Source organism: Poromitra crassiceps (assembly GCF_964638095.1).
Source record: "Poromitra crassiceps genome assembly, chromosome: 5".
Classification (NCBI taxonomy): domain Eukaryota; kingdom Metazoa; phylum Chordata; class Actinopteri; order Beryciformes; family Melamphaidae; genus Poromitra; species Poromitra crassiceps.
In genome coordinates, this window is record NC_139642.1 from 35,960,078 (window position 1) to 35,973,729 (window position 13,652).

General features: G+C 44.2%; 1 protein-coding gene across 1 annotated transcript in view; it reads right to left on the reverse strand.

Annotated features, from left to right (window-relative positions):
* LOC310777299 (calpain-5-like) overlaps window positions 1–13,652 on the reverse strand; it is a 43,275-nt gene extending 29,623 nt beyond the window's left edge. The window contains exon 1 of the mRNA XM_083637611.1: window positions 13,556–13,652. The gene's annotated coding sequence lies outside the window, so the exon portion shown is untranslated. The remainder of the gene's footprint in view (window positions 1–13,555) is intronic.

Genomic DNA, 13,652 nt, shown 5'->3' on the forward strand with positions numbered 1-13,652 from the left:
GTCGTATGTTATGATCAAACTGTGATACACCAACTTTTCCACCTCCCCCAACTTTGGGGAAGGGAGGAACAAACCTTGAAATAGCAACAAACAAATAAAATGCTTGGGGCACAAAAACTTTTTTTGCTATATATATTTTTTCTTTGTCTTTGAATCAGCATATTCACTCAGTTTTTAAATGCGCAAATAAAAAATGTGCATAAAGAACCAGGTGGATGGAAACCCACCTAACGTGAAATGGCCGTGGGGACACAGTCACTAGTCTTATTGGCAGGCTGTCTGAAACCATGGAAACATGCTGGAGAAAGCAGTGTTTTATGACTTGTGACACTGTGACAACTACAGTCAGTCAGGAACTACTGTGCTGTTGGTGGGCCGCTGGATCCTTCATCTAAATGGACCACCAACATTACTGTACAGTCTGTATTACTGGAGAGAAAACAACTATAGAGGAGTCCAAGCAGAGACCTAAAGCTGTTGTAACCAAAGAAGCCCAGCAGCAGGAAGCAGGCTTCACACTGCCAACACTACACATGTGGCTTCTTCCCAAGGCTGCATATCTGTACTGTGGTTGGTAATAGTTGGTAATGAGAGATAGACCAAATGAGGGACACACACACGTCCTTGGAGTGTCCAGTCAGTGATCCACATTATTTTGACTCTACCTAAATAACACTAAATACTGTACTCTCTCTGCCCTCATCTCTATGTGTATGACTTCAAATGTGTGTGTGTAGCCTGTGTACATGCATGTCTGTGTGTGTATATGTGTATATTCCATAATGTCCTGTGACAGTGACACACCAAATATTTGCATTCTCATGACATGGCAATATAGAACCTCATTTGGATAAGGATTAGCACTAAGGATATCCTCCTCTTTCAAAACACACACACACACACACACCATAGTGAGTCAGACGTACAATACATCAAGCAGGCAGTCACATGAGAGGGAAAGAAACTCATGTTTGTTTGGTGTGTGTGTGTGTGTGTGTGTGTGTGTGTGTGTGTGGCCAGCTGTGCACGGGACGCGCACATTGGGGTGGGGGCAAGGCAGGCCGATGAAGGAGAAAATCACATTAAAGTGATGGCTTAAACTGGACAGATTGCGTCCAAAGTAGTCGTTTTCCAGACTCTCCCTACAACGGGGGAGAGTCTGGCTATACTGGCTGGCACTCTAGTATAGCGGGGGGGGGGGGGGGCGACTCTGTTTACCTTTACAACCAGCCACCGAAAGTACCAGGCAGGCACAATCCAGATCCAATCGTTTTCAGCGTGTAGCAGTCAAGCTAGCATTGTTGATGATGTTGTTTCACAGTGGCGCAGGCATTTGAGATCAACAGATCGCAATCTCCTCGAACAAAACTTCAACCAAAACTGAGGAATGCAAATACATTTTCTATAAAAAGAAGATCAATAAAAGAGTGTTTTGGGTGAACTCTTCCCACCCAGTCGTCCATGTTCCTCTAACATACGTCTATATCTAAATTGGCCGAATCTGAAACTAACTCTCCATCCAAACATTGTCCAGATGTCATCCTGTGGTTAGACTAGGATGCTGGTTACCATCACCATGGAGACAGTTTATGGGATGTTGCAGTTCAATCAATAATCATATTAGTGTTGTTTGAAGGCAGTAAACACAAGCAGAGAGAAGATACTAAACAGAACACAGACTGGAGAGATACTAACTGTGTTTGTGCGTGCGTGCGTGTGTGTGTGTATGTGTGTTGGCGCGCTTGTGCGTGCGTGACAGAATGACTGAATGGTGAACAATGGAAGGAATTCTTCAACTGTTTTCAATGACAAACTGACTCTATAGTATGTAGTCACTGCTTGGTGGCCAGTTTCATTCAAACACTATTATATCTGTCAGTGTAGCAAACACTGTTTGTTATGAGAAACAGACTATTTAGTGCTGCTCAATTATGGCTAAATAAATATTATTTTGCTATACATTGTGATCATTATTATTCATCATCATTATTCATCTCAATGACTTCATATCTAAATTAATTTACTGCACTTTTGACATCTTACATCAAAATTTTGACTGTTTTTCAATTGCAATGGACCTTCAAAATGAAATGTATAGCGATGTATACAGTAAATTTGCACATGGCATAAACCATTGTCAGAAAATAGCATGGCCGACCTAGCCTGGCTCCAGAGCTTCAAAGCCACGCCCACTCCACAGTTCTGTTCTAAATGAGTTTATGAGTTGACAATTCAGTCTGAATATCAGGCTATGGCCGACCCTTAGGAGGATCTGAGAGTGCAAGTTGCTGAGAATCCAAACTGAGCTGAACTTCCTGAATTTCCTGCAGACAACCAGCATGACTAGAGAATGACTCATCTTCAGATGGGGTAATAGCCAGTTGTGTGTGTGTGTGTGTGTGTGTGTGTGTGTGTGTGTGTGTGTGTGTGTGTGTGTGTGTGTGTGTGTGTGTTTGTCACATTCATGAACTCCCCGTTTTGAGGCGGTCGATGTTTGAAGCCTAGTGGGTGGGGCCTGTCGGCTGTCACCATCTTGGGGCCGTTGCACGGCTCGTGCGAGACAGCACGAGATGAGGGGTTAAGCAGAGCCGCACCTCGCCTGCTATTGGTCCATGATTGGCAAGCTGCGTGATCACTGGACAGGTGACCTGTGTCAATCACACCCAAAACATATTCTTTTCTATCATCTATTTTACTCTAATGGGTGAGTTATATAAAAATGCACCCCCCGTACAGTTGTCATGAAAGTTGAAAATGAGCTATATAGGCCAAACCATGTTTTGAACCAGTCTGTAAACATGCTTCCAATCCAATCCAATCCAATCCACTTTATTTATAAAGCACATTTAAAGGAGAATTTCGTTTTTTTTTAACCTGGAGCCATTTCCTGGCATTAATTAAGATTTGGCCACTCACCTAGCGATGTCTGCGGCGTTTCTGGGCGTCCTAGCGTTGTTTTGAGATCAATATCGTCCAAGTCGGTCGTAAAATGGAGTTGATTTGGGGCCAAGTGGAAGCCTGTATTTCCTGCATCTAAATAGCTATTTTTCTTCCCGTTTTCACCAAATATCGCCGTAATCTGATCAGTCTACATCCAGCAGAGTAATATTTCACCCCAGGCTGTTTCCTGGAGTGCACAGGGATCCACTACAGGGATCAAATTACCTCAAACGTGATCTAGGTCACCAAGTCTCGTGAAGTCCCGCGATACTTTCCTGTCGACTGGCCAAATACAGGCAGGACGCTTTGCGGTCGTGGTTTTAGCGTAACCTATGTGGGGTTTGGCATAACCTTCGTTCTTTCGAATCCCACATAGGTTACGCCAAACCCCACATAGGTTACGCTAAAACCACGACCGCAAAGCGTCCTGCCTGTATTTGGCCAGTCGACAGGAAAGTATCGCGGGACTTCACGAGACTTGGTGACCTAGATCACGTTTGAGGTAATTTGATCCCTGTAGTGGATCCCTGTGCACTCCAGGAAACAGCCTGGGGTGAAATATTACTCTGCTGGATGTAGACTGATCAGATTACGGCGATATTTGGTGAAAACGGGAAGAAAAATAGCTATTTAGATGCAGGAAATACAGGCTTCCACTTGGCCCCAAATCAACTCCATTTTACGACCGACTTGGACGATATTGATCTCAAAACAACGCTAGGACGCCCAGAAACGCCGCAGACATCGCTAGGTGAGTGGCCAAATCTTAATTAATGCCAGGAAATGGCTCCAGGTTCAAAAAAACCGAAATTCTCCTTTAAAACAACAGAGTTGACCAAAGTGCTGTACACTCAAACAAAAATAGCAGTGACAAAAGAAAATACTCAGCACAGACAAATAAGACAGAAGTTAAAATAGTGACAAAAAACAGAAAGTAGAAAAAACGCGACTCCCATACTAGGTCCTAATTAAACGCCAAGTCGTAAAAATGTGTTTTGAGGCGAGATTTAAAGATGGGCAGTGTAGGGGCCAGCCTAACATGCAGCGGGAGCTCGTTCCACAGTTTGGGGGCTGCAACTGCAAAGGCGCGATCTCCCCTGAGCTTGAGCCTTGCCTTCTGGACGGCCAGAAGAGACTGGTCAGCGGACCTGAGTGACCTAGTCGGGGCATACGGAATTAAAAGCTCAGAGAGATAGGTTGGGGCTAGTCCATTTAGCGATTTAAAAGCAAACAATAAAATCTTAAAATGGATTCTAAAACGAAGAGGCAGCCAGTGGAGGGAGGCCAGTACAGGGGTGATGTGTTCACGCTTGTGAGTTCCTGTTAAAAGGCGAGCTGCAGCGTTCTGGACCAGCTGTAAGCGTGAGAGGGAGGCTTAATCCGTGGCCAATCAAGGAACTACAGCTTTCACTATCGCTTCTGCGGTTTCCTCTGTCAAAGCCTGAGCTAACCCACTGCTGTCTGCCCGGGGGGAAGTGCAGGCCGCTCCCCTGCTCTGGAGCTGTCTGCCCGGGGGGAAGTGCAGGCCGCTCCCCTGCTCTGGAGCTGTCTGCCCGGGGGGAAGTGCGGGCCGCTCCCCTGCTCTGGGGCTGTCTGCCCGGGGGGAAGTGCAGGCCGCTCCCCTGCTCTGTGGCCGGGCCAGCCAGGCGCTCTATCACCATGGAAGTGAAGAGACTGTATAACAACGAGCCAACCGTATATCCCCCGATTCCCCCTGCATCCACATTGCATCCGATCCAACAATAGACTCTGTGTCTTGTTTTTAAATGACACCCACTCTCCCATATTGACTTCTGGCATTAAAATTGAACACATTATGGATTACTGTCCAAGTAATCTTAAGACATTTGCTTATCAATATTAATTTTTCTTTTGAGAAAGAATAGATAGAATAATCTGTTTTCAAATATTGCCTGATGAATTACAAGCAGCAAAATGGATATTGTTTTGGAATGAAGCCCTGCATATCATACTGCAGCAGCCTCCATCAGCTCTGCAGACTTGTAGGATAAGCAATGGCATAGTAGCCAAGAACTTCATTTTATCTGTGTGTGTGTGTGTGTGTGTGTGTGTGTGTGTGTGTGTGTGTGTGTGTGTGTGTGTGTGTGTGTGTGTGTGTGTGTGTGTGTGTGTGTGTGTGTGTGTGTGTGTGTGTGTGTGTGTGCGTGCGGGCGTGCGTGCGTGCGTGCGTGCGTGTGTGTGTGTGCCCGTGCACGTGTGTGTGTGTGTGTGACACGGGCGTGGGGGCATTAGGGAGCATGACATGGTTTTGACACCCTTACTTTTCACAGTGTTTTTACAGCTACGAGGAGTTCCTTGAGGCTAACCTCAGATGACCTCAGTGTTGCTGTGCTGCTCACTCTGTGTGACAACAGTCACAGCATAATAAACTCTGGGGGAAGAGAATAGTCCCGGGGTAATAAATAGAAACATAACCAACAAGTAAGAGGCTGCTGGGAAATGACGCAGATTAATTCCCCTGTGTTAGAGTCTCTGACAAAATATTGTTGTAAATACAGGAAAGAAGAGAAAGCCAGTTTGCGATGCTGTGAGTGTCGTGGCTTGACGACGCTTCTCTGTGTGATCGCCCCCCTAACTGTAGGCTTATGGTACAGGATCTTACTGTACAGCAGGGATACTCAACCTGCTTTGTTCTGGGGCCACTTCTGCAAAATGACAGGAGGCCAGGGGCCAAACATTTAATAAACAATAAACAATAATAATATACATTTTTCTTTGGTGGATTGTAGTTTTTTGGGGGTACCAGCTTGAGTTTAGTCTGACAATTTTGTGCACACAGGATAGTTACTACATTAGTTAGGTTAAGTTAGTACATATAAGGCCCTGAGCGGCGAGGAGGCGGCAATATTTGACAATTTAGCTGGAGCTCAGTCAAACTTTATTTAACGTTAGTTTTCATTGTGAATTAGAAAATGGTTGGGGGGGGCCACACTCGGCACCCTATCGCGGGCCGCAAGTTGAGTATCACTGCTGTACAGCATGGTGCAGGTGACTCAGAGGGAGGAAAAGGTGCAGGAGGCTGGAGTGGGACACAGTAGACCCCTTGTCTACTGGAAATTCACTTCATTCCCAATCTCAATGTTCAGTGAACTAATCATAGACAGTTGCTGGATGCCGGAGACGACTGCTAGCCTGAGCCTGAAACAATCAGGCAGATATCTCGCCAAATCCGAGCTGGTGACACACAATGTAAAAATGCAGTGTGGACGCTATGAGAGGCTACCAATCTTCTGTTTGCTTATTGTGGTAATTACCCTAACATCTCCATCTCACAGTATGTGGACAATGATCCGATCCACCACTGATGTTCAAACGTTACATGTAGCACATGATAACTGATGACAAACCAACAGTTTACTCTCTCAAGATCACCTGTGTTAAAGTCTGGGAGAGCACTGCTGTCTGGAGGATGTATGAGGTAGCAAACAATGCCCAAGAAAGTGAGTTTGCAGTGAAGCCTGTGTACGCTGTCTATGGTCTACGGTCTATGGGACCACAGGATAGCGTGTGTAAGCTGTGGGTCTATGGGACCACAGGACAGTGCGAGGGTAAACTCCAGAGGGAGGAGAGTTCCCAAGAGATTGAACACAGCCTAAGAGGCATGATATTGCATGAAAGTGTGGTGTGGAGTGGAAATAAGCCTAAGTTAGACTCTACAGCAGGGCGTAAGGAAGGATCGCAGGAGGCTGGAATGAAATGAGCCCACTAGGCGGAAAGACTCGATTGGCCAATTATGCTCAACATTAAATACGGATACGCATACGGACGGAGCCTTCTGTCCATAGTCATTCATTTTGTGCGTAATTTTGCTTTGCGACCAGCTGACCAGCCAAGAGCCAATCAGAGTGATTACTCTCACACACTGCCCGGCAGCGATTCAACATGTAGAATCATCTGACAAAGCTGCCGACTAGAGCCAACGGTGCGGGACACACCGCAAAGACTAGAGCGACAGACGCTCACCGATGGCCCAGCCCCAGACACTGCCGATGCCCAATGGGCTCTATCAGGGGTTTAAGGGGAAGGAGGAGTCCCAGTCCCTGTGGCTGGAAAGCAGCGTTGCCTAGCAGACTGGCAGCCCCTGAAGTCACCTGTTCAAGTCAGTCAACAACTACAGCTTTAACCCCTAGTGCTCTGTCTGGAGCAGCACCAAACTTAGTGCCAGGTCTTCATGTGGAACAAGCTCTGTTCCTTTCTCCCCACAGAAACATACTGGCCCTCCTTAAATCCGTGGATCTCAAAGTGGGGTCCGGGGACCCCCAGGGGTCCTTGAGGGGGTACCCAGCAAGAAGGGGAATAACTTATTTTCACTATAGTTCCATCCATAAGTAACACAATGACAGAATCAATGTATGACTATTTTGGTCATGGGCTTCATACACTTTCTGTAATAAAACATCTGAAAGCAAAAATCGTATCAGATCGGGAACCCTGGGACAAAATCTTATCAAATGGGGGGTGCCTGGTCTAATTTGTCTCAGTTTAGGGTCCTTGGCATGAAAAGGTTTGAGAACCACTGCCTTTAAATGTCCAACACAATTCACATTACCGTAAATTCCGGACTATAAGACGCACCGGTCTATAAGCCGCACCTTCAAAGGTGACTATTTTTTTCTTCTATAAGCCGCACCGGTCTATAAGCCGCGGGTGTTTTGATGTTTAATTACCATATGAAAGGGTTCGTGCACAGAGAGGAATGTCGGGAAAGAGATCGCTGTTTGGGGAAGCTCCCATTTATTAACATTTCAACAAAACAAAAGTCAGGTCACTAATCCCCAGACAAAATCACACATTGTGGTATTTTTTGTTTTTTTTACAGTGCACACAGTGTCCGCGGTGTGGTGAAAAGAGGGCAAGAGAGGAAATTAAAACAGAAGTGGATTTATAGTTAGAAAGAGTGCTAAAGAAGAGAGAATTCCGTTTTTTATTTTTTTATTTTAGTTACTCACAGTACTATTGACCAGTCCAACTCAAAAGATATTCGGCAGTTTCACTTTGAGCTCTTGTTCCGCCGCTGGGCACACAGTGTCCGCGGTGTGGTGAAAAGAGGGCAAGAGAGGAAATTAAAACAGAAGTGGATTTATAGTTAGAAAGAGTGCTAAAGATAGTCCGGTCTGGTTATGACGAGTCTCGCTGGGTACAGTACGCCAAAGCGATATCCATTGACTCGATGATGCTGTTGTATGTTGCGCGTTTCTGTTGCACCAACGCGGAGAGGTCCTGCCCGGACGAAAAAGCGCGTACCCTCCCAGGTGAGGGGCTTCTTCCCCGCAGCCTGGAGGATGAGTTGACGGTCGGGCCAGCGGAGTAGGCAGATGAAGATGGCCCTCGGTGGCAGGCCGGGGTCTGGACGTGGCCGAGGCGCCCGGTGTGCCCTGTCCACCTCTGGTGGTTTCTCGCCTTCCTTCAGGTCCAGGATGTAACACAGGATTTTGCCACGAAAGCGTCCATGTCACCGATCTCAGCTCCTCTTTTACATTGATCAGGCGAATGTTATTTATTTTACTCCTGCTGATTAAGTCATCAAGTCATCAACCTGCGTGTGCAGGGTTTCGATTTTGCATTTTATCCATTTTCGGACTCACTGTGTTGTTTTTGTCCTCCAGTGCGCGGATGCGCTTTTCCGCATTATAAACTCTGTTCACGGTTGCCTTAGTTTCTTTAGTGAGTGAGTGGATGGACTTCTGCACGTTTTCAAACTTGTTTTCAAGCTGCTCAAAACCTCTGAGCGATGTCGGACTTAATCGATAGTGTTTCACGGAGTAAAAGTTTAGCCCAAGCGTGTATCTCCAGCCTCCAGCAGGTGAGTCATTTCCTCATTCATGGCGTGATTGCTTCGTCTTTTTCTTTCTGCTTACCTGTGTTGTGTTATGTTATGTTATGTTATGTTGTTAAAAGAGGGCAAGAGAGGAAATTAAAACAGAAGTGGATTTATAGTTAGAAAGAGTGCTAAAAAAAGAGAGATTTTTTTTTTTTTTTGGAAAAAATCCATAGATAAGACGCACCGTTATATAAGCCGCAGGGGGCAAAAAAGGCCAAAAAACGGGAAAAAAGCCGCGGCTTATAGTCCGGAATTTACGGTACATTTGCAAATGCACTGTCTCAGGAGGATATTAATATACGGTAGTCATTTTGGGATCCCTCCTGTCCCCCAAACAAGTGTTGCTCCAGTACTAATAGTTTAGTCAATTCCACGACCAGATCCAGTCAGGTTCGAGTCAAGACTAGGTCCAAAGGGGGTCGAGGACCAAATCAAGCCATGTTCAAGACAAGACTGGGCAACTGACAGAGCACAGAGCAAATAATGCTGAAGGAGTTTCTTAAGGATAAATAGAGATGTACATATCCTAATAAGGCAGAGGATTTTCTGCACAGGTTTAAACCCTTACATTGTTTGTAGTGCTGGGGGGAAATATACAAAGGTGGACCAGGTGGGGGGAATATCTTTGATCATTTTTAGAGATGAAAATTGAAGTCAAAATCCAATCAACCATTTTGAATAATCAAATAAGCTGTCCCAGGAACAACTACGACCGCTTGATGTTAGCAGGAAGTTATGCTAGTTTACAGCTTCAAATGTGAACCTCCAGATTCTTGAGATCCATTTGCTTCTAATGTGATTTTCAGGGGGGGAATCTGCTAAAATGATCAATGTTTTTCCGATTCCCAACATTAGCATAATGTGCATATTGGTACACAACAGTAGGACTAGCTGGGCTGTACTTGCTTACTTGTACCGTCTAGTATTTCCCACCCCGAGTGTAACATAAGTTCAAAATGGATGCCGTGGGAATAAGGTCTATTCATAGAATTACGATGTCACAAGCCTTTTTCCTACCAATATGGCACTACAATACACACAGCTCATTGGCTGTAACTGTCACTTGATTGTAATTACCTGTTAATTGATCACAATCACCTGTTGTTTTCCTACCAAAATGGCCGTGTGGTGATGTAACAGAATACTATCAATAGCGGCAGAGATCAAGACAAGTCCAAGTCAAAATATGAGACAACGAAAAGTCTAAGATGTTAGAAAAGTGATCAGGAGACGGGATTCAAGTACTAGTCCTGCCCTAACCAACCACTGGTCAAAACAAAACCAGTAAGTTGTTCTACTGGAATCAACTGGATTCTCCCTGTAACATCTAACCAGCCAGGGATTGAATATCAAATGTTGGAGGCGGAGTTCTACTTTGGCACTTAAAATCAATATGAGACTTCTACCTGACATACAACACTGTTGGATTTATTGAATAAATATCATCCAAGCATTGCTGCAGGGATGGGAAACAAATTCATGACAAATTAATTATGCAGGATCTTTAAAGACCATCAATCAGCCTCTTATACACTGAGGTTGACTATGGAGCAATACAGTAAGAACAGAAGGGATATTACCAGCCAAACATGGGTGTGGTTTCATGTGAGCTTTCACTGGGCAATAACAGACATGGCCCCGCAAATATGAGACATCTGAACAACAGCCCCATTCAATGGCTTTAAAAAAGTGTTGCCATGATATGTGAAGTGTGGGCAATTTACTAAACATGTTTGATTTACCTTGACTATAGCTTTGCCAAACTCTATGCTACTTGTCTCAATTTGGTAAACTACTAGACGTGTAAACACATTTCATAGAAGCAATTTCAAGTGGTTTTCAGCTGAGTCAAGTCAGCCAGAAGCAGTCAAAACAAACCTGGAAATTAGGTGACTTCGCCTTCAAAATAAAAGCTATTTGTCACTTTTGGGTTAATGAATAAAAGTATTGCCAGAACAGTTGGAAGGGATAGTGGCAGGGGCGTCATGCAAACCAAAATTCTGAGGGGGCGACATTCGGTGGCGACCAAAGGTCCCCGGCTAAAAAATGTCAGTGGCGACCGAAGGTCTGAATAGATCTGCAATGATTCAATCAGTCTGCCCAGATAAAGTGTGCTGAATCCACTCATGATTGAATGAGTCCATTTAGCTATTTCTAAAATGTTTGCCATTTGAAGCCAGATTTAGAGGAAGATCTCATTTTAAATTATAATTTTTTTATTAGAGTTTAGAGGGATTAGAGTGTTGTGATATCATTATTTGGTTTTAACCATCAATATTTTGCTCCTTTTCTCATTAGGGTAAATACTGTATATGTATTTAGAGATAAACATTCGGCAGCGACCAAAGGTCCCCAGCAGAAAAGTTTTGGTGGCGACCTAAGGTCTGAATAGATCTGCAATGATTCAATCAGTCTGCCCAGATAAAGTGTGCTGAATCCACTCATGATTGATTGATTTATCTATCAATCGTCCATTTAGCTATTTCTAAAATGTTGGCCAGATTTATAATATCTCATTTTAAATTATCATTGGGATTAGAGTGTTGTGATATCATGATTAAGTTTTAACCATCAATATTTTGCTCCTTTTCTCATTACGGTAAATACTGTATATTTATTTAGAGATTTCGGTGATTGTGCTTTTATGGTTATTAGCTTAGTCACTTCCACACTAGCTTCTACACTGCTGCCACTTTTCTTGAAATAGCTCAATCTTGCTTCACCCAAAATGTTATTCACATAAAAAGACTATATCCAGTATCCACAATGCAAATTATTTAAAAAAACTGCATCTTGACCTGGAGACATCAAATGGATTTACCTGTGACAGTGGTGGTAGTGGTAAAAACAGCTCACTGCCATAACAGCTCTGGCTAACATTACAATGCTAACTTTAGCTGCATGGTAGTACAAATATAGCCAACTAACTTGCTATGCAAACTATACCTATAATAACTAACAGCATGAATTTTACTTCCCCCTTCATTTCTTTTTTTCAAAAAATCTGAGGGGGCAACTGCCCCCTCAGTTTCAATGGGCATGACGCTTCTGGATAGTGGTATGCGTCTATATAACACCGCAATTTTTTATATTCCATTTAAAAAACAATACTAAAATATGCAGTAGTAAAAGCATTATCACATGATTTTTACATATTAGTTACTTTACTATACAAGGAATGAGCGTGACGTCACGACACCACAAAACACCTGGGACCGCGGCAGTTAACTAGTATGAGTTGTGTCAAACAAACGTTAATATCTCAAAAACTATACATGACATTGCTTATATTTTTACATTTTGAGTGAGAGCAGAAGTAGCTCAAGAGTCTGATGTATAATATATGCGTCCTGAAAATCTGTGTAAAGATCGGCGCGGCCTGGGGTCCTTCAGGCTAGAGCGAGGTGCTCGGCGCAGGCCAATGACGTGCAACGCACAGGACTTCTTGAAGGCATCCTCTCTGCCTCTGGATGCCGTAGCCCCGGGAGGGTCTGGTGAGACGAAGGAGGAGCGCGGCCGGGAGTAAACCCACAGGGCCTGAGCCTCCATGCACCGAAAAGTGCATGGAGCACTGCGGTGTAGCACTGGCTCTATTGCAGCGGATTGGGCGTGATCGGCCCTTCCGCGGGCAACGTTGCAGACAGAGTAGGAGGGCTGATCCGTGAGCGGCCGCTTCTGGGATGCGAGTCGGGGTCTTAATCGGCCTCGGCTGGGTCTACTGTGCGAGGGTGTATGATGTTCGACAGACCCGAAACACCTTACGACCCCAGTTAACAATCACTGATGACGCGTCCCAGCGCATGCGGTAGTATGTATTTTTTACCTATGCATGTTTAGTTAAAGTTGCGTGAACTGTCGCAGTTTTCAAAATGTAAATAGCATAGTCGGGCTAGAGTGAGAGACTCACAGCTGGCTCCATAGGGTCTCATTACCGTTTCCACCTAGTGACGCAGTTTGTTTACCAAAATGCTTATCGGCTGATCCCTCGTATAGTTCAGTGGTTCTCAAACTTTTCCATGTTAAGGACCCATAAACTGACACAAATTAGACCACAAACCCACCAATTGATGAGATTGTGTCCCAGGGTCCCCCATCTGATACGAATTTTAGTTTTTCAATAAAATACTACTTTGTGTAATTACAGAAAGTGTATGAATGAGCAAAATAGCCCTACATTCTGTCTTTGTGTTACTATGGATGGATTATAGTTTACATGAATAACCCTAACCCCTCAAGGACCCCATATGAAAACTACTGACTTAGTTTTACTTTGAAGGTTAGGACCGGAAATCAATTCTGTAATTCTCACTAAATTTACACTGGTATGGGTGAAAACATTTTGGGTATGGGTGAAAACATTTTAATACATCAATGACAAAGGCTAAACGAGCAAGATGTGCACAATAAATTGCCGTCCTATATATTCTATTAAAATATATTCCCAATCCCATTCCAGTATGTTATGTTTTATCTCTAAGTAACGTTCATCAGAACTAACGTTACGTTACTCTGGAAACTAGTATGTTGTATTCTGCACTATCTAACATAACTGTTGACTCGTGTTTACGCACCGTGGTGCCACAAACAAAAACGTTGTTTTTTATCGTTTCATTGCACGTCGGAGTGGAATGACAATCAAGTTGAATCGCATTTAAAGTAATCTGTGCTATTCTTCTACTCGCCGAGAGAAAACTCTTGGCGGTTTGGCAGAGAGATTTCCCAGCGGACGGAGTTGATGAAACAGGAAAGTGTTGAGCTCTTATGAGACTTTACCTGGACTGAAGTTTGCTCTTCTTCTCCCAGGAGGCTTTCGCTTCTCTTCCTCTCTTCCTTCCCCCCGCGGTCTGTTTGCCTGGGCGGTGATGCTCAG